Below are 20,142 nucleotides of genomic sequence, written 5' to 3'. Positions count from 1 at the left end.
GGGTATTATTAGAGACATGGCACTCGATAATCACCCATCTACCTAAGGGATCGGCCTTGACCCTGGGTGAGAGAATAGAGAGTTTTCTTTCAGCCAAAATACCCACCCCCTTGCTTTTTGAGCCCTGTGTAGTGGCCCCTAAGACCTGAAATCCCAAGGAGTCCAATACATATCTCTGAGAGCCCTCAATGTGAGTTTCCTGAATACAATTAATGTCCCCCCCCAGAGAGCGAAGCCCAAGCGCCACGTTCTGTCTTTTTGAGCGATCGTTTAGCCCGCAGATGTTAACAGAGACAATTCTTAGAGAATTTAACTTAGCCATTTTTAAGGGAAAAAAAGAAACCAAAGACTAACAATAATATTACAAGTTCCTGGTATCTTATCTTATGCCGTGGCAAGTGTGTCTTAGATGTGCAAATGTATGTGCAAAAAAAATGTAAAGAGCTCGTACTAAATTTGTCTGTGCAAAACTTTTCTCTTGTAGTGCCTTTCCCAACCCGCCCCCCTCCCCCCCCCTTCTTCGAGCAATCAGGCGGAGCCTGAGTGATGAAAAAATCAACTTGAGCCCCGACTGCCGGCCACGCCGGATTGGTGAATTCTATAACTCTAATTTTATAAGTTCAGCCGCTTCCCCCTTTCTCTTAGCTATATTCAATAGTAACGTAATGGAGTGAAGTGATGTAATGACAGCCTAAAGAAAAGGAGAAAGCCCATGCAGTGAAGAATGAAGAATGAGGCAAAAGTCAATTAGGGTCATAGGAAAAAAAAAAAAAGCAATAATGCCGATTCATGATAGAAAAAAAAAAAAAGAAGTTCGAATTGAGTCTGACTGCATTAGTAACCCCTAGTGAACGAGTGTCACTTGTTCTTGCTTTTCAATTCCTCCAAATACTCTCCTGCCTTGATCTCGGAGAGAAAAATCTTAGTGCTCCCGTTAAGTATTACTTTGAGCCTTGAGGGGACCATGAGAAACACTTCTGCCCCCTGCTGTTGAAAAGGGGGAATTAGTTGTCTCATACGCCATCTTCGTTCAACAGTCTGGTGGCAAAAGTCTGGCTTAGCAAAAAATGTTACACCATTTGCTCCCTTCTTGGAGTTAAAGCGGGCCTGATCGTATATCATCTGTCTAAGGAAAACATTTCCAAAGTAAACAAGGAATACTCTAGGCTGCCCTCCTGACGTATTGGCACCGCTGTGTTGTCGCTTTTGATAAAAGGGGAATCGGTGTGCCCTCTGAACTTCATAGTCCCAATCCCAGCCTGGATGATCCGGAAAGGAGTCCTTTAGTAGTTGAACTATGAATCGCCGGGGGTCGTTCCCCTCCTTCCCCTCCGGAATACCAAGTAAGCGGAGGTTGTTCCGGCGCTGGCGATTTTCCTGGTCCCCATTTTTGTCATCAGGTCCATCATACAGGCGGCGTTAGACGCTCCCTGCTCTTTAGTAGTCAGAGCGTCAGTTTCCAAGTGATCAATTCGTGTTTCTGCCATAGAAACCCACTCGCTAATGTCTACACAGGTTTTGTTCAGACGCCTTAGCCCACCCTGCAATTTTTTGGCAGCATTCTTTGCAATTCGACTATCTGCCCGGACTTCTTCGTGAAACTCCTTGATGGAGGTCAAGATAGAGGCTAAGGATCAGCCATATCAGCATGTAGACTCTTGGAACTACCCCACTGAGTAGAGTTTAAATTTTCTTCTTCTAGGGGGTATGATACCTGAGAGTCGGAGTAGTCCCATTTTAGGTGACTACGGCGCCTGTTTTTGCTGGTGGACTTTTTCTGTCGCTGTACTGTGCCTGTGTTTTGAGGTGAGGTCTCACTGTCCTCTTCGCTGGCTTCTCCAGAGACATCTTCGTTAGAAGAATTTGGGGTACTGTCTGATACAGAGTAAAAATCTTCCCCTCCTGCTTCAGGAGTCCAGGGAGTCTGCGATCCAGGTTTTTGATTACTTTGTAAATACCTACCCCAGAATCGAGATCAGGAGTGAGCCGAGGGGCCTCTGAATTATTCTTGCTGAGTATATTTTCAGGTTCCGGTGTCTGATGGGAGGGCTGTGACAAAGAAATCTTATTGTCTATGGGTAGTAATACCGGCGCCGGGACAGGGGAAGACTCATCCTGGATCCCTGTGAGCTCACTTAGTTCAGCCGACTCATTATCTAATAAAGTGGGTGGCGCAGCAAAGTCCGCTTCATTCCCTGTCCGGGATGTCCCAACCTTTGCGATATCTACTAGTGAGTGGGTGGCAAGAGAGGATAGAGGTTTCGTACTGGGGTTTGAAATGTTTTTTTTGACTCCCAGAAAGATTTTTGCAGGGGGGGGAGAAAGATCTCAGCGTTTTTTATGTCATGAGACAGAGCACCCCCCCCTAGCTTGCCCCCAGGTTTCCCCTGCATTTTCTTGTCCCCACTGACCTCGTTTTTAGGTTTTGGAGCTCCCTCAGTGGCGACGACGGCATCTTTGGCGGCTTTTGCGTCTTTGAAATCCAAAGCAGTAACAGGAGTCTTTTGTTTGGAGCCTCTTCGGGCCCCGCGCGTGCTCATGATGATCCTACTATATTCCAGCAGCTTCACCTTACAGGGATCTTTGAAAAAGGCAGTCCAAACGTCCTGGTGATCGTTACCCCCGCTGAAAGCTGCCAGGAATGCCAAATGAAAAGAGCGCAAAATCGGATGTTTAAAAGCATGCAGCGTGGCCAATGCTTTTTCCGCCAACTTCTTGTATGAGATGAAGAAGGGTCGATTAGCCCTCAGTCGAGATGAGATCTCTAATACAAGCCCCCTTTCCAAAACGAGCAGTCTCCGGGCTCGCTTTGCAGAGCAGTAAACGTGATGCTCTGGCATCTCGGGTAACGGCACAGGGCAGCTAGCTGAGCGTTACGCGTCCGGCGTGAGCAGCCGAGCAGCGTGGACTCAGGTCGATTCCATCTTGCTCGTCCTCCCCTGTTTTTCATGGTTCTGGTGATGTGTTCGATGGTGGTGGGATTCCAGGTCTTGACGGTGGGCTTGCTCACTGTGGTGGGGAGAGTGGTGGTGTCCGGCGTGTGTACGCTGAAGGCCTCTGGTTGGCCATTGGGACTGGAGCGCCTGCTACCCTCATCTTCCTTTATGCCATGCCCACCGGCATTCCATTAGGCCACACGTTATCACTGGGGGATACCTGTGTTTTATTTATGACCGCTGTTTCTGCTAATAAACTCATCACATCTGTAGGGCAAGAGGTTTGTGACTCATTTTGCTTCCTCGCAGTAACCTCAACTGATTGATTCTGATGTACTGTCGCTAGTTCCCCCTTGCGTGTTTGTCTCCCCACTTACTGGTACATGCAAAGTTATCCCCAGTGGCGTGTGATATGATTGATTTATATAGAGAGGCCACTGCTTCGGAGAGATGTTACAATCTCTGGGGTTTGTGTTTTTGTGTAGTGAGCCATTCATTGCTCGGCTGCTCGCTGTGGAATGTGTCTCGAAGGTGTTGTCGTGGAGAACACCGAACGCTGCTGCGTTCACGGGACTTACGACAGAACCGGAGAGATGGTTTGCGGTTGCAACAGGCTGCGTGTTTCTCCGTGTGTAAAGGAGCCAATAAATATACTTCTTTTCCTACTTACCGGCATACAAGTGCTTCATTCTGGCACAACAATCTGGCGATGTTTGCCTGCCCTCCTTTACGATGCGGAATTGACCCACGCAGCAAAAACGACTACAGAGCAAGTGATGAAGATGACTACACAGCAAGTTTTCTTGCTCACACTTCTTCCCAGGTTTGCTTTTCCTACAGATGTTCATCCTCGATTTTGCCAAGGACTTATGGTACAGTTTTACTGTGTTTTCTTTCCGGCGCCAGTTATTTCAGCACATACGTGCCTGCCACCAGCAGCCTCTCACTCTTCTTTGTGCGCCCGCGACTCAGCTGTCTTCATTGTTCAACGTTAGCTCTTCGACGCATCACGTCTGCGTTGGGGGACATGCATGACGCCATCTTGGATGTCTTTTTAGGTCTCGCCTGAGCCAGCGCTTTAGCGCTGCTCTGGCGAGAGTTTTAGTAAGCGGGTTTTGGAAGTGCAAACTAGTGGCTTTTTTCAGGCCTCCAGCTACAGTGCATGTGCGCCGCGCACGCGCACCATTTGTCAGCCTGCGTGATCACTTTGATGTTCTCAGTGAGACGCGCATCCACTGAGAACATCAAAGCGGCCGCGAAAGTGCACACCATTTGCCAGCCTGCGTGCCTCTCTCTGCCTATCCCCCTCGCTTATCCCACTTCCTGCTTGTTTTCTGTCCCAACAGTAGAACTATTGCACCTTTATTAAAACGCTGCGTTCAGAGTTGAATGTAATATGGCAGATGTGAATGACCCTTCTCATATATTTTCTGCCTGCTTCAAACTTAGTTCGACACCTAAGATTAAATAGTGCACCTAGTCTCCTCTCCCAAGCCCCCCCCTTAACCCCTCATTGTTACAAATACCTCTCTACCCCTACACGGCAAGCACAATGTACCTTGGGGTCAAATGACTTTACGACAGGAAAGTATGCTCCAATCCTGAGCTTTCCTCTTACAAACTACTCAAATCTGGTACTTTAATTTGATTGGTTTATTGTGAAACAATGTCACTTCCCCCAAAATGCCCTGAATTAGTGGTGACTTGAGCCCAGAGGCTGTCCAGAGATCTTCTAGCCTAGGAGGACAAGTTGTCTTAGAGTTAGTCTGGTTTCACTGCACTAGCTCCCACAATGTGCTGCAGGGTTGTCATTTACTTTTCGACAGTCTTGTGTTTTTTTCTCGTATCAGTGCTACACATGCTAGGACGTTCCTTTTCCCTTATCACATAGGTGATAAGGTTCGGTCGGCTGACAAACTAAGACTAGCTGCACGTCACCCTCGAGGCATGAGATGGGTTGACAGCGATGTATGAGCTACCTGAAGGCCACCTGTGCGAACTCGGGTGTGCTGGAAGAGCCTTTCCTTTTTCAGAGGTCGATAAAATGAGTGTAATTTTCTAACATAAATTGTCGGTTCTGGCTTCCGGGTCATAGACCGGACACCCTGTGCCTTTTAATGCTTGTAAAACTAAGACATTGAGCCACAGATTTAACTGCAGCAAAAAAAAAAAAAGCTGATCTTAATCAAACCCTGTCCGGACACTGAAAAAACAACATCAGGTGGCTTCAAACCCCGCAGATAAATATATTCTTTGGCCTCGGTCTTCACAACCATGTTTTATCTTGAAAGCAGGTGCTACCAGCAGCGGTCCGTGGAGGGAGTTCTGTGGGGTGGAAAGGCAGGGCGGGGGAGTGGCAGGGTGGGGGGTACTAAACACCGGAACATGGATAATTGGAGATAAGTAAACAATTAAATAAATAAAACGAATTTTGTAGCGCGCGCTGCATCACAAAATGCGGTGCAGCGCGCGCTACGAAATTAGTTTTATTTATTTAATTGTTTACTTACCTCCAATAATCCAGATTCCGGTGTTTAGTACCCCCCACCCTGCCCCTCCCCCGCCCCGCCTTTCTGCCCCGCGGAACTCCCTCCACCGACCGCTGCTGGGTGCTACAAAATCAATACTTGCCTCGAAGGCAAAAAACGGTATGTAAGACACACGAGTTAATGTGCTATATTTAAAATGCCGATCAAACGCCTCTCTTTTTGTTTTTGCCTATGCCTGGTTTATAGTAAGCCCTCCTCTTTTTTGCAGAAACACAAGCAGTGACACAGGGGGAGAAAGGCATTTGCCCATAATGAAAACAAGCATTGGCATAACCAATAGGTCTCGCCTTTGGGACCTTAGAAGTATTTAATTCTGCAGCACAATATCCTTGGTGCAACATCAACTGTTGCATGGCTAAACACTTATAATGTTCCAAAGGCGAGACCTATTGGCTATGCCAATGCTTGTTTACACTGGCTTGTGTTGGGTGAAAGAACAACATATTCCCCATCAGATCATCACGGTGATTTGCACACCTGCTGTTATACGCTTTATCTCTGTAGTATTATTATGGTGATCTGCACACCTGTTGTTATTCACTTTAGCTCTGCATTATATATATATATCATACACTTTGCCCCAGCTGATCATCACGGTGATTTGCACACCTGTTGTTATACACTTTATCTCCGCATTATTATTACATTAATCTGATCATCTTTCTTTGTTTGGCCGCTGCAGATTATTACAGTTTTGTTTTCTTTGCATTATTATTATAAATTTACACTTGCCTGTGTTGGGTGAAAGAAGGATATCAGCCTGATTAAAACTTTAGCAGACCATCACAGTGATTTGCACATCTGTTTTTATACACTCTATCTCTGCATTATTATGACGTTGATCTGCACATCGTTCTATGTTTGGCCGCTGCACACCATTACAGTTTTGTTTCCTCTGCATTATTGTTATTACGATTTCATACATCCCAGTGCCGGCGCACATTGCGGTGACTTGCACACCTCTAGCGCAAGTTCTTCGTGTTATGCCACCCGTTTTTAGGTCTCGCCTGACCCAGCGCATGCGCTGGTATGGCGAGACTTATTGAGAGGGCTCCAAAAAGTGCTGCCAGCCTAGAGCTACAGTGCATTGCGCGGGCGCGCGCGCACGCTGCGTTTTACCGCAATTACTTTCACTTTCGCGGCCGCAAGGCCGCTTTGATGTTGATAACGATCGCAATCGCGATCACGTTCACTTTCGCGGCCGCAAGGCCACTTGGCATAGCCAATAGGTCTCGATTTTGGGACCTTATAAGTATTTAGTTACGCAACTGTTGCATGGCTAAACACTTATAAGGTCCCAAAGGCGAGACCTATTGGCTATGCCAATGCTTGTTTGAATCGCTGCTAGCCCTTTGCATTGATTTATTTGGCTTAGTTACACTGTTTGCTATCCGTTCTCCATCAGTATGGCAAATGCTCAGACGATTACACCATCACCCATATTTTTATTAGAAGGTGAATCTCCTACCATAGAGTGGGAAGAATGGATTGCTATGTTTGAGAACTACATTGAGGCCATATATGGTTTGAGAATCTCAGCAGCCAGGAAAAAAGCATTGCTGTTAAATTCTTTAAGGAAAGAAGGTCAACATGTCTTCAAGTTTTCACCGGACATTATGGGCTCTGATGTAGAGCCAATTGACAATATGTATGTGGAAGCGAAACACAGACTAGAAAAGTATTATGGGAAACAAGTTAACATAGTTATGCAGCGCCACAAACGTTATTCTTTACCACAGAAAGAAAGAAAAACAGTGGATTAAATGGTGACACGATTAAGGAAATTAATCCTCAGGTGTGATTGTGGCACCATGACTGATCAAATGATTCGTGATCAATTAATTGTACAATGCAAAAATAATCAAATGCAGGAGAGACTATAGGCAGCAAAGAATCCCCCTCTGCAGGAGACAATTTCCATTGCAAAGATACTGGAAGAGTCTGATACATGCATGAGAGAAATGCAAAATCTGGAAATGAATAAGGATGATACTGTGAATGTGGTCAGTAAAAAAGAGGCTTTTCCAATCAGTCATTACAAATTGAAGCAACTGGACAAATACAGATCCTGGTTTAATAAACCTAAACCAAGACTCCTCTCTGAAAACAAAAGCAAATTTAATGGATGCTATAGGTGTGGCAGTATGAGTCATGCTGCCGATTTTGTAGGTTGCTATACTAGAGACAAAATGTGTAGAAAGTGTGGGAAGAAGGGGCATTTAGGGAGAGTTTGCAAAGATTCTTCAAAGGTTTTCTCAAAAAATAGAGTTGCTTTCGTGAATGAATTTTTTTCTTCACTGGGCATAGTGCTTTGTGTGGAGAATGAACACAGTGGCAGAATGTAAAGACCTAAAGGTAACTTTATTATTAATGGTGTGACCGTGAAATTAATGGTTGACCCAGGTTCAGTGTTCACTATTGTACCTTACAGTTTGTTTAAAGATGGGTGGCCCAATTTGTTGCTTCCCGATATCGATATTTCACCAAAAGGGTATTGAGGGGAGAGTATTTCCATCAAAGGTTTTGTTGAGGCAGAATTTGAATTCAAGGGGAGAAAGGCAGAGGGAACATTGTATGTGTCAAACGATGGCCCAGGTATTTTGGGCTGGGTGCAGCACCGTGATTTGCATGTGGTCCTGGATCTCAGGTCTGTAGAACAGGTTCTAAGTGTTCACAATGCAGACAGTCTTGAATACATCTTAGGCAAGTATGAAAAGGTCTTTAAAGAAGACCTGGGGGACATTGAAGGTATGTGCATGAGATTAAGGTAAAAGAGGGAGCGTAATCTGTAAAACATGGGGTGAGGACATGGTTGGTTATTCGGAATGAAGTGAAAGAAATGTTAACAGACATGCAAAGAGATAGGACATTATTGAGCCAGTAGGAGTATCTGAATGGCTATCTCCTATTTGAAAGGATCAACTCAAGTAATTTATGGGATTAGTCAAAAATATTATTCTAAGTTTGTTCTAAATTTCGCAGAGAAAACTGAGCCGGTTAGAGAATTATTAAGGAAAGGAAGGCAATTTGAATGGAGTGATGTGCAGGATAGAGCATTCAAAAAAATAAAGAATGAGATAATGAAGGCCGGCATTTTGACCCCATTTGAGCCTGGCAAGAGAACTCTACTTACTGTGGATCCTAGTGCTAATGGGACTGGTGCTGTTCTTTCTCAGATAAAGATGGGTGTTGAAAAACCTGTGGCATTTGCGGTGCGCACCCTTAACAAATCGGAACGCAACAATGCAGTGATTGAGAGAGAGGCGTTGGCTGCAGCATGGGGTAGTCAGTATTTTCGCACCTATCTGTGGGGTGCACAATTTATTTTAAGAACGGACCATAAGCCACTGATTAGAATTCTGAGTAAAGGGGGGGGACGAGCAAAGGCTCCTCACACCTCATGCATTTTGCTGCTAGATTGCAGAAGTACACTTACAAAATCGATGTGGCGGGTTGGAAAAATGTTCAAGCTGACTGTTTGTCGAGGTTACCTTTGTGTGAGGAAGTTGATGAAGTGGAAGATGAAGAAACAGTGTGTGTTTTTTTCGGTGTTGCTGATGTTTTGGAAGACAAGTTTTGTTCAATTACCAAGGAGGAGTGGCAAGCAGCGGAAAAAGATGATGAGGTGATTAATGATCTGGTTGAATGTATCAGGAACAGGTGGAGAGGTGAAGTTGATTTAAAACCGGCATTAAGAGGGTACATTAAGTTACAAGAAGAATTTAGTATTGGAGCAACGGATGACTTAGTACTGAGAGTGGAGAAGTATGTTTCCCCTAGGGGGTTGAGGAGGAGATTATTTTTGTTGGCACATGAGGGCCATTTAGTAAAGACAATTACGAAGAAACGCCTCAAGGAGACATTTTGGTTGTCAGGTTTGGATGAGGACGTTAAGGTATGTGGAGAGTTGTTGCTTGTGTCGAGACAGTGATGAAAGGCTCATGGTTGGTACACAAGGCATGGGATCACTTGGAGGAAGTCAAGAAGAAGGAGTGGCATGGGGAAAGGTGTGTCTAGACTTTATTGGTCCCATGGATTTCTTGGCTGGCGACAATAGGTTTTCCATGGTGTTGGAAGATGTTTATTTGAGATGGGTAATTGTGGAGTTCTTGAGAAATATTACTACGAGTAATGTGATCAAGAGGTTAGGAATCATTTTTAGAATAGAAGGATGTCCAGGTATGTTGGTGAAAGATAATGGCACGCAGCTAACATCCCAAGCTGTGAGGATTTGTTTGCAAGGAAATGGAATAAAACATATTTGCACCTCGTTATATAATCCACAAGGAAATGGAATGGTGGAACACATGAACAGAGCTATAAAGGGTACTATTCAAATGGCAATGCAAGGCAGACAAGATGTGGTGAGGAATGTAGATGACATGGTTTGGGCTTATATTACCACAGTGAATGGGGTTATGGGTGAAACGCCGTTTAAAAGAATGAGAGGCAGGTTGCCCAAAACCAAATTAATGCCTCAGTGGTTGATGGAAAGCAGAGAGATCAGAATGAGGGAGGACTACATGAAAGAGGGGGAAATACAAGTAGGAGATATGATCAAAGTCAAGTTGAGTAAGAGGGAGAATGGAGTTAACAGATTTTCCTGACCAGTGGAGGTGAGAGAAGTACATCAGTGGCATGTAGTGTTAGCTAATGGGCACAAATGGAACAGAAGAAGGGTGGCTTTATACTGTAAGAAGTCTGATGTTGATAAGGGTATGGCAAATGAAGATTACAATTGAGGTAGTACATCAGGTGGGGCTTGTAAAGTAAAAAAATGTTTGGTGAGCAAGAACAGTAGCCATTGGGTTACATTGTTAAGAGGCAAACCCGCTTGTGTCTTAGACCTTCTAAATTTGATGGCTTTGTTGTGGGGTAAAGTCACGTTGAATTGTTATATTGTATGGATTTGTTAGTAGTACAAATGTTTCTGCATTTTTATGATTTTGTTTTAGCAAAAATGTTCATGAACTGTTGTTCAAAAATGTTTGTTTTATTTTTTGTTTGTTTTGTTTCACTGTAAAGTAAGGAGATATGTTGTGACCTATTCATTGCTGGTCTGCTCGCTGTGGAATGTGTCTCTAGGGTGTTGTCGTTGAGAACATGGAAGGCTGCTGCATTCGCGGGACTCACGACAGGACTGGAGAGATGGGTGGCGGTTGCAACAGGCTGTGTGTTCCTCAATGTGTAAAGGAGCCAATAAATATACTTCTTTTCCTACTAACCGGCATACAAGTTCTTCATTCCGGCACAACACTTAATTACTAGGCCCAAACATTTCCTTGAATCCTTTAGTTTGAGTGCTGAGTGAAGTTTAGCCCAATTCAGCTCCTCAGCAGTCCGTTTGTCAGCCCATTTCTGTTTCCTTTGTGCTTGCCTGAGGGATTCAACATTTTCTTTCATGCTCTTCATATTTTTATTCCTGAGGCAGCGTAGGGCTTTATTCAGTTATTTTCTTACCCTCTGGGTTTTCTGACTCCACTGTGCTGAATGCTCCACTCCTTGGTTTTCTGTGACTAGTCCTTTTTTGGAGTCCTCTACCGAATTACTTTGCAGTGATTCTACTAGCTTATTCCAACCCTTCACTACTTCGTTATTCATCCCATTTTATCAGACTCTGATCTTGTTGCATGATTTATGTTGCTTTGTGATCCTTTGTGCTTTAAAAGTTATCAAGTGGTAAGTATTATTGCTTTAAATGTTGCTACAGCTAGGAAAATACTAATATATATATTGGGATTAGTATGGGTTTGGACGTCAGAACTTTCATTTCTATATTTTAATTGCTGTTATGTCTATTTCTGCTTAAGTTGGCATTCGGGCCTACTAGGCCACAGTACCCAAGATGGTGTTCTCTGAAGCAGATGCTACCATGTGCGTGCAATGACTTCTGCGCATGCCCAGATGGCTCTTGGAATCACGAGGTAGCTTGAACTCTTGACATCGTGTTCCCTGCCAATGACAAAAGTCAGGAGCTTGACCATATGCCAGAAGATGACAAAATGAAAACCAAGAAAGAGACAAATAGAGGACCTATCAGAAGGACCCTTTTACCTTGGGAAAAGATACAACTACTGTTTCCCCGCCTGAGAATTAAACAGACAGTGACGATTTGAGAACTTTGCGAAAAGTCATTATGGAGAACCAGTTTGCACTGGGAAAGTTCAACAAACTACAGATAACCCCGAACTGTCCAATCAGAACATTTGGTCTGCCCGCTAAAGTTGCTATTCTAAAATGAAGTAAGGCAGAAAAAGGTATAAAACCTTCCCATCAATCATTACACGGAGAAGATAGAAGAGTTGGAGTTGGAAGGGTTGGTTGCAGCAGCGTTCGTTCATTCGTTCGTTCATTCGTTGGGTCTCGGTTGTGGCTGCATATATCTTTGGGTTATTTCTTTGTGTTTCTTAAATTTTTTGCTATAAGTCTGAGTGTGGAATTGGTCCATGCTACGGATTGATGTGCGGACTTTGCTGAAATTCTGAACTTTACTACGCTGTATTTTGCATTTCGCACACTGGTTTGATCCTTTGGTGAGAATTGGACTGCCTGTTCGAGGGAGTCTTCATTTGAAAATGCAGATAACTCCCTGTTTGATCTGAAGCTTTCTTCATCTTTCAATTGGTAATGATTCAACGTACTTTTCTGAAAGTCTATGTCTAAGAGAAACTTCTGAATGTTCATATTTTTCTCTTTAAAAAATGTAATGATCAAATAACAGGCTCTAGAACATAAATGAACAATTTAGGAGTTTAATTAATGGTAAGATAAACAAGAATTGAAATAATAGGAAAATGAGTTTGTGGTTCTTAAATTAATTACAGAAAATATCAAATGTTTCCTAGGCTTTAATTTTGTCTTAGCTGGGTCTAATTCACCATCAACCGGTCCAACTAGTTGGTCCATCGACCAAATAGTGGAGTGCCTTGATGTTAAAGTCAGGATTCGGAAGCTGTATATAGAATGTGTATATAATGTAAAGCAAATTAATCCTGATAGGTAATAAGGTACCCACATCTCCAGCAGCCTTCCTCCTGTGTACAGATTTGTGTGAGTTCGTGTGTAGGTAATGTGTGTTGGTGTTATGGGCCCCACCAATGAATGAGTGCCTGAATGAACTGTTGATTAAAGATCTGTGACATAAGATAATATGTAAATTTTGTCCTCCGCGCTGGATCAATTTTCTTGGTAGCAGAATGATGGTTATTATTCTATTGCTTTGGTGATTATTGATTTATGTTTAACACTTTATGTTGAGTATTGTCTATGTTAAGTGATAGAATGATGAGATTAGAACCAAAACCCAGACCTACTCAATTTGAGGCTTTGACTGAATGGGAAGAAGAGATGTATGAAAGGGAAAGACATCGGAGTGGGAGAAGGTATAATTATGTATTTGGAAGACATTGTGGTCAAGAAAGCCATGACGACAGAATGCGAAGATGGTGAAATGCAAGCATGATTGATTGTATGTTTCCTTTGAGAAATGCTGGAGAAATGAGTGGTAGAAAATGTACAGAAAAGAGAAATAACACAGAGTCAGGAGGTTACAGATGTGGAGTGAGTGAATCAGAGGATGAAGTGCTGGAGGACATGCTTTATAAAAAAAAACCTCCGTATCAGCAAGATTCTGCGTTGGTGACGCCAAGTGCACCACCACAGGAGACTGTAATGAATACAAATTTTGAACAAATGCTGATTAAATTTGGGAAAAATAATCCATTTAAAGATCCAGAAATGTCACAGACAGTAAGAAGTGAAAATGAAAAATCTGCAGAATTAGCTAGAACTACACTGGAATTAACTGAAAAGATTAGAGAATTAACAAAGAATATGGAAGCAGTGACTGTGCCTGTAACTATAGGACCAGTGATAACCGTTTTTGATAAAAAAACAAAGATAGTGAGCATTGTTTAACAGTCCCATATAATTGAGGTATGCAAAATGAAAAAGAAAGGAGTAGTTTAGGAGAAAATGAGTGGAAGGTTACTGCAGGAATATCAGGATAAAGTACCCCTTGAAATGTAACTGTAAATCAAAGTCCAGCAAGTAAGACACCTATGGCAACAGAATCAGCAACAGAAACCTCAGTGGGAATGGCAGATAAAATGAGAATAGAGACAACCCCTGTAGGACCAACATCTGAAGAATTAAGTGATTGGTTAAGAAGTTTACAGAAAAAGGACACAGAACCACAACCTTTGGATGTGGCAAAAGTAAAAGTGACTTTAGAAGAGTTAATTGTAGGAACCATTCCAACTGAAAAATTAAAAGCATACCAAGTTGAGGAATTAATGTTTTTATGTAAAAGCATAACTTGGAGAGCAAGGACTTTGCATGAAAAACTAGAAGAAACAACGAGTGAAATGGGAATAGAATTTGAGAAAATGAGGTCATTACAGAAGCCATACAGAGTAGATTTTACTGAAAAAGACATTGAAAATTTGAATACGGCAGGTAGGTTAACCCAAATTAAAGAATTAATTGCATTGTTAAGAAAATGGGATGATGTGGATCGATGGAAAAGTAGATGGTTTAGGAGGAGAGAGGAGACTACAGACAAGGCCTCTCTAGCTTTCCCATTGAGAGAAAAAGGGCCAGTGGTAACAGAGTGTCTCATGAGAGAAATTCCTGGAGGAGGATATGTACATGTTCCATGGACTAGACAGGATATTTTGTCATTTACAAATGATTTTCCGAGGTTGAGAGAAAAACCAGTTGAATGGTACAGACAGGTAGATAGGTTTATCAAACTTTCTAAGGTGTTGTGGATAGATCTGAATGGACTTTTTGATATAATTGTGCCTGCAGATTTATGGGCAGAATGTAAAATTACAATAGATTGGCCAACACAAGAGTATCCTAGGGATCCTAAGACGGGAGACCCAGATCCAGAAGTAATGAAAAAATACGATCAGGTAATTACTTTTTTGAAAAATAAAGTACCTCCATGTCATAATTGCGGGAAGTTAGGGCATTGGAAATCCGAGTGTAAATTGCCACCGAAAGCTAATGGTGATAATTCATCATTAAATCCACAGGTGCAGAATGAGGTGAGTTGCCAACCGCCGTTACCCAACAGTGCCAGGTGCCAAAGCCACCTTTTCCACAGAACGTAAATCCTCAAAAATACAGTAATGAGACAGGATTCTACAATGAAGAACAGGTAACAAAGCTACCGCGCACTGGTGCCATTTCGCAGTATTGGCTGCAACGCGATGAAAGTGAGTCAGAAGAGAGTTATTGACGGTGCCTAGGAGAGGAAGAGGAGTGCGTACTTGGCGCAACTCTAGAGGTAGACCAGACAGGACCCTTTGTGGATGGAAAGGTAAATGAAGTAAACATTACTTTCCTTGGGGATACTGGTGCTACTCGTTCAACTGTTAGATCAGTTGAAGTATCAAATCTTCCTCTCTTACGTGAAACAATCCAAGTGGTTGGAGTTTCTACTAAACAGATGAAAGCTTATCTTACTGATCCTGTAAAAGTTAGAATAGGGAAATTTGCTGATATGCATCGTTTTGTAGTGTGTGACACTAGTCCTGTAAATTTGTTAGGAAGGGACTTACTTTGCAAGATGAATTGCACCATTTTTTGTACACCTGATGGTATAGTTTTTGAAACTCCAGACAATTATGTACTGTATAGAATGACAATGGCTAACCTAGAACCAGAAATTACTGAAGCATTTGTTGTATTTGATCCAGAGGGTTTACCTCAGGAGTTAAAAGAAACAGTGACAAGAGAAGTGTGGGATTTCACAGGAGAAGATGTTGGATTAATGAAAAGAGTAGATCCTGTGAAAATAACTGTAAAAGAAGGAGTAAATTACCCGAACATTCCTCAGTATAAGTTAACACCAGAAATAATAGCTTGTGTAATAGACAGAATGATTGAACAAGGAATTCTGAGAGAAATAATGAGCAGTCCATGTAACTCTCCGATCATGGGTTTGAAAAAGCCAAATGGGACATTTAGAATAGTGCATGATTTGAGAAAGGTGAATAAAATTGTTTTTCCTTGCTGTCCCATTGTGCCAAACCCTTCCGTAATTCTATATCAGATCCCCATGATGCAGAATGGTACACAGTCATTGATTTGTGTCATGCTTTGTTTTCTATTCCATTGCACCCTGATAGCCAACAAATCTTTGCGTTCCGGTTCGGCAAGTGTATTTTGGCTTGGTGCCGTATCCCTCAAGGTTATGCAGAGAGTCCTTCAATATTTAATCAGATTTTAAAGAAGTCACTGGAAGATTTAAAAATGCCAGAAAGTTCAGTGCTCGTTCAATATATTGATGACTTACTAGTGGCATCGAAGACACGATAGGCATGTGTGGTGACACAGTTGCATTGTTAAATCATTTGGCAGATGGAGGACTTAAGGTATCACCATCAAAATTGCAGTTTTGTCAGAAAGAAGTACAATACCTAGGTCACAAGATTGAAAAGGGTCTGAGAAAAGTAACAATGGACAGAATTAAAATCATTAAAGGAATGAGAGCCCCGATGACACAGAGAGAGGTCAGAATGTTTCTTGGAATGGTGGGATACTGTCGACAGTGGATCAGCAATTTCTCATTGATTGCAAAACCATTAGTGCGTTTGACAAAGAGTGATGTGAAAGATCCACTTGAGCTGAATAAGGAAGGGATGAAATCTTTTAAACAATCGAGAGACAGCTTGTGTGAAGCACCGGCTCTTGGAATGCCTTTTTATGAAAAGGAATTTGAGCTCTATTGCAGTGAGAGAGATGCATGTGCTCTTTCCGTGTTAGTACAGAGACATGGAAGATTGAGGCGACCGATTGCTTATTTTTCAGCTGTACTAGATCCAGTAGCTGTAGCATTGCTAGGATGTTTGAAAGCAGTAGCTGCCACATGCAAAAGTTTGGAACAGGGTGAAGGAATTGTAATTGGATACCCTGTAAGAGTGTTTGTTCCCCATGATGTGGCGATTCTTTTGACAAGAAGTAAAACACAGTTCATGACGCATAGTTGTCTAACTAAATATGAAAAGGTGATTTTGGGTGCTACAAATGCGAGTTTTGTAAGATGCACTAATGTGAACCCATCGTCATTACTGCCTGATGCTGTGAATACAGAAGTGAATGATGATGTTGATCATGATTGTCTGGAAGTGCTTGATTTTTGCACCAAACCACGTCCGGATATAAAAAATGTGCCTCTGAAAGAGAGTGACTATGTGATGTTTGTGGATGGGTCATGCCTAAGAACTAGAGAAGGGATTTTGAGTGCTGCATATGCTGTGTGCACCGTAGCGGCTGTGTTGGAAGCATCTTGTTTGAGAGGAGTACGATCTGCTCAAGTTGCTGAGTTGTTTGCACTGATTAGAGCATGCAAGTTGGGAAAGAATTTGCGAGTCACTGTGGTTACTGACAGCCAGTATGGGTTTGGAGTGGTGCATGACTTTGGGCAAATTTGGTCCCAAAGAGGTTTCTTGACATCGAGTGGAACTCCAATCAGAAATGCAGAAATGGTTGGAAAATTACTTGAGGCGATACAGCTGCCCAAACAGATTGCTGTTATAAAATGTAGCACACACAAGAAGGGACCAGATTATGTGTCAGCAGGCAATGAATTTGCCAATGACCTAGCTCAATACTGTGCTCGAAACCAGACTTCACTAAATCGTAACAGGGAAAATGAAATGGATTTATGTCCCTTGGTTTTTATTAACACCGTAGGTACATGGGGTGAATTGAGACAGTTACAGGAAGAGGCAGGGGAAGAGGAGAAGAAACAGTGGATAAAATCAGGATGCACACAACGAGAGGTAGACAGAGTTTGGATTTACAGAGATGGAAGACCAGTAATGCCTGATAGCATGATCTCCACCATGGCACAGATGTACCATGGGCAGGCCCACATAGGTAGAGATGCCATAATTAGACTTTTTAAGCAAGCCTGGTATAATGCAAAGTTTCGACTTAAAGGTGAGAGCCTTTGTCAGAGATGTCTCATATGCCAGCAATTCAATCCAGGAAGGAAAACTGTGGTAAGCTTGAGAACCATAGGACGGGAGGGAGGTCCTTTCACTCGTATGCAGCTTGATTTCATTGAAATGCCCTCATGCAACAGGTTAAGATATATATTGATGATTGTTTGTCTGTTTTCTCGTTGGGTTGAGGCTTACTCGACCAGAAGGAATGATGGAGTTACTGTAGCAAACTCTGACTGAGAGAGTTCATTCCTAGATCTGGTTTTCCAGTAACGATTGAAACAGATAGAGGGACACATTTCCAGAATGAAATTATACAATTGATATGTGAAGCATTAAATGTACAACAAAAATTGCATTGTGCCTACCGACCAGGGACTTCTGGAGTGGTAGAACAAATGAATGGCACCATAAAGAACAGATTGGGAAAAATGTGTTTGGCCACAGATCTCAAATGGCCAGATATCTTGCCTCTTGTTCTGATGAGCATTAGATCAATTCCTGATAGGAAGACTGGTCTGAGCCCCCATGAGATTATCATGGGTAGAGCAATGAGACATGTTTTCATTCCTGTCAACAAACTGCTGCCTATATCTGATGACTTTGTCTTGGATTATTACAAAGGATTGGCTGATATGGTACATTCTGTGTTTCATCAGGTTGGACCAGATGTGACCACTCTTGAAAAGAAGCCAGCTCATGACTTGAGTCCTGGAGATTGGGTCCGCACAAAAGTACACTGAAGAAGAAATTGTCTGGTTCCACGCTGGGGAAAACTACGTCAAGTGATTCTGACAACAACTGCTGTGAAGTGTGCAGGGGTGAAGAACTGGATTCATGCCAGTCACACTCTTCGAGTCCCAAATCCAGAAGACCAATCTGAAAAAGAACATCGATAAGTATCAGATACCAGTTCAGAATCAGAAGAAACAAGAACAAGACAAGAAACAGAAGCAGGTGAACAAGGTCCAAGTCCTAGCTCTGAATCTGACACAGAACCAGTAGGAATACAAGAAAGAACGAATCAAGAAACTGGAAAAACTGAACAAGTAATATTTGGAAAAGAAATCCTGAGTACAAACTCAAGAGAAATTCCCCCAGAGGTTATAGTAATAGAAGGTGAGGAATTAGATACAGAGAGTGAGGGTGAAGTAATTGCGGAAGAACCCCGAGGAGGTGTAGGGACACAACACACACAGGTAGAAAAAGGGTCAGATAGTCAGCAGGAAGCTTGTGCGGAAGAAAAACTAGGAGGGATAGATACAGGTAGTGAACCTGAAATATTGAGGATAAAATTAAAAGAAGGTGAAATCCAGACGGAGACAGAATCAGAAGAAAGTGAAGCAGAAAATGAAGGTGGAAGAATTTTGAGGAAAAGAGCTTGGAAAACCGAGCGAGAAGGGAAAGGATCTAAATTGAAAAGGCCTTTCAAAGAGAATATTTGGCCCAACAAAATCAAGAGGTTGAGATACCGACTAACCAGAATAAAGTCTGATAATGCTGAACAAGTGAATGAAGTGTCTAGTCAAGAGAAACAAAAGGACACGGATCAAAAGCACTTGCAAAGCACAAAGAGGATAAAGAGACCAAATCCGAAGCACAAGTCACCGGAATGGGCATATGTGGCACTTCATGATATACAAGAGGAAGCTGATAGCCAAGAAAGTCTAAGAGTGACTGTGAAGGAGGTGGACAAGGAAGAAGAAGATTCGGAAATCCTGAAAGTTATCTTCTCTGACATTAAAGAAGAGACGGATGATCAGGAGATTCTGAACGAAGACTGTGAACCCACGAATAAGGACGATTCATACATGGATTAAGTGACAAAAGAAATCGGAGAGAATTAAAAGCCCGGACTAGACACATGACCAGAAAAGAACCAAGTAGGCAACTAAAGGTTTAGACAAAGGTAAACTGTTGGAGAAAGAGGCTAAGTCAAAAGACACTGATCGTTACCAAAATGCCAAACAATGAAAATAGAAATCGAACATGTGGATTTCTCCGGAGATGGTGTAAAATGTGTTTCTGTTGTACAGGATTATTAATGCTTGTTTGGATTATATTAGCAATAACAATTTCATTTAGAGTAACATTTGAAAATATAGGTGGTCACACTATAAATGGAACCAATAATGAAAATACTGACAACAGTCATGTCACAAAACTGGTAGATAGAACAGAATTTCACAAAGATAAGTCTATAAATGATTTTTCTAAGAATGTTTTTTCAAACTTATTATATGAGTATGTACAAACCATGGACATTAAAGATCGCTATGTATGCATGCAGTTACCTGCATCTGTATCATAAGGTGTCACTTATCATCACCTTCCTTTGACATATGGGATAACTTGTAGTGTCCTAGCCAGTTTGTTTTATAAAACAGGAAAATTAGAATACTATTACACTGATACAGATAATATTTTCTCACAGATTCCTGTAGTTCCTGAACTAAACAAGGTGATTCCTGGTAAAACTCTTGGTGAATTTTTTCTGGAAGTAAAAGAATTAACTTTAGAAGAAGTGTTTAAAAATAACCTTACTTGTAGTTTAAGAAAAGAAGAGAAAACTTTCCTGAACATGGTAGAGGAGAGGAGAGTTACAATGCAAAAGAAGGTGTCTGGGGAAAAGATGGAAACAACATTTTGGGATGTTGGGAAGGAAAATCATTTAAAGGCAGAAACAAACCCGGCAAT

Source organism: Triturus cristatus, chromosome 11 (assembly GCF_964204655.1).
Source record: "Triturus cristatus chromosome 11, aTriCri1.1, whole genome shotgun sequence".
NCBI classification, from domain to species: Eukaryota; Metazoa; Chordata; class Amphibia; order Caudata; family Salamandridae; genus Triturus; species Triturus cristatus.
The sequence above is the reverse complement of the archived record's forward strand: the minus strand, read 5'-3'. Positions refer to the sequence as shown.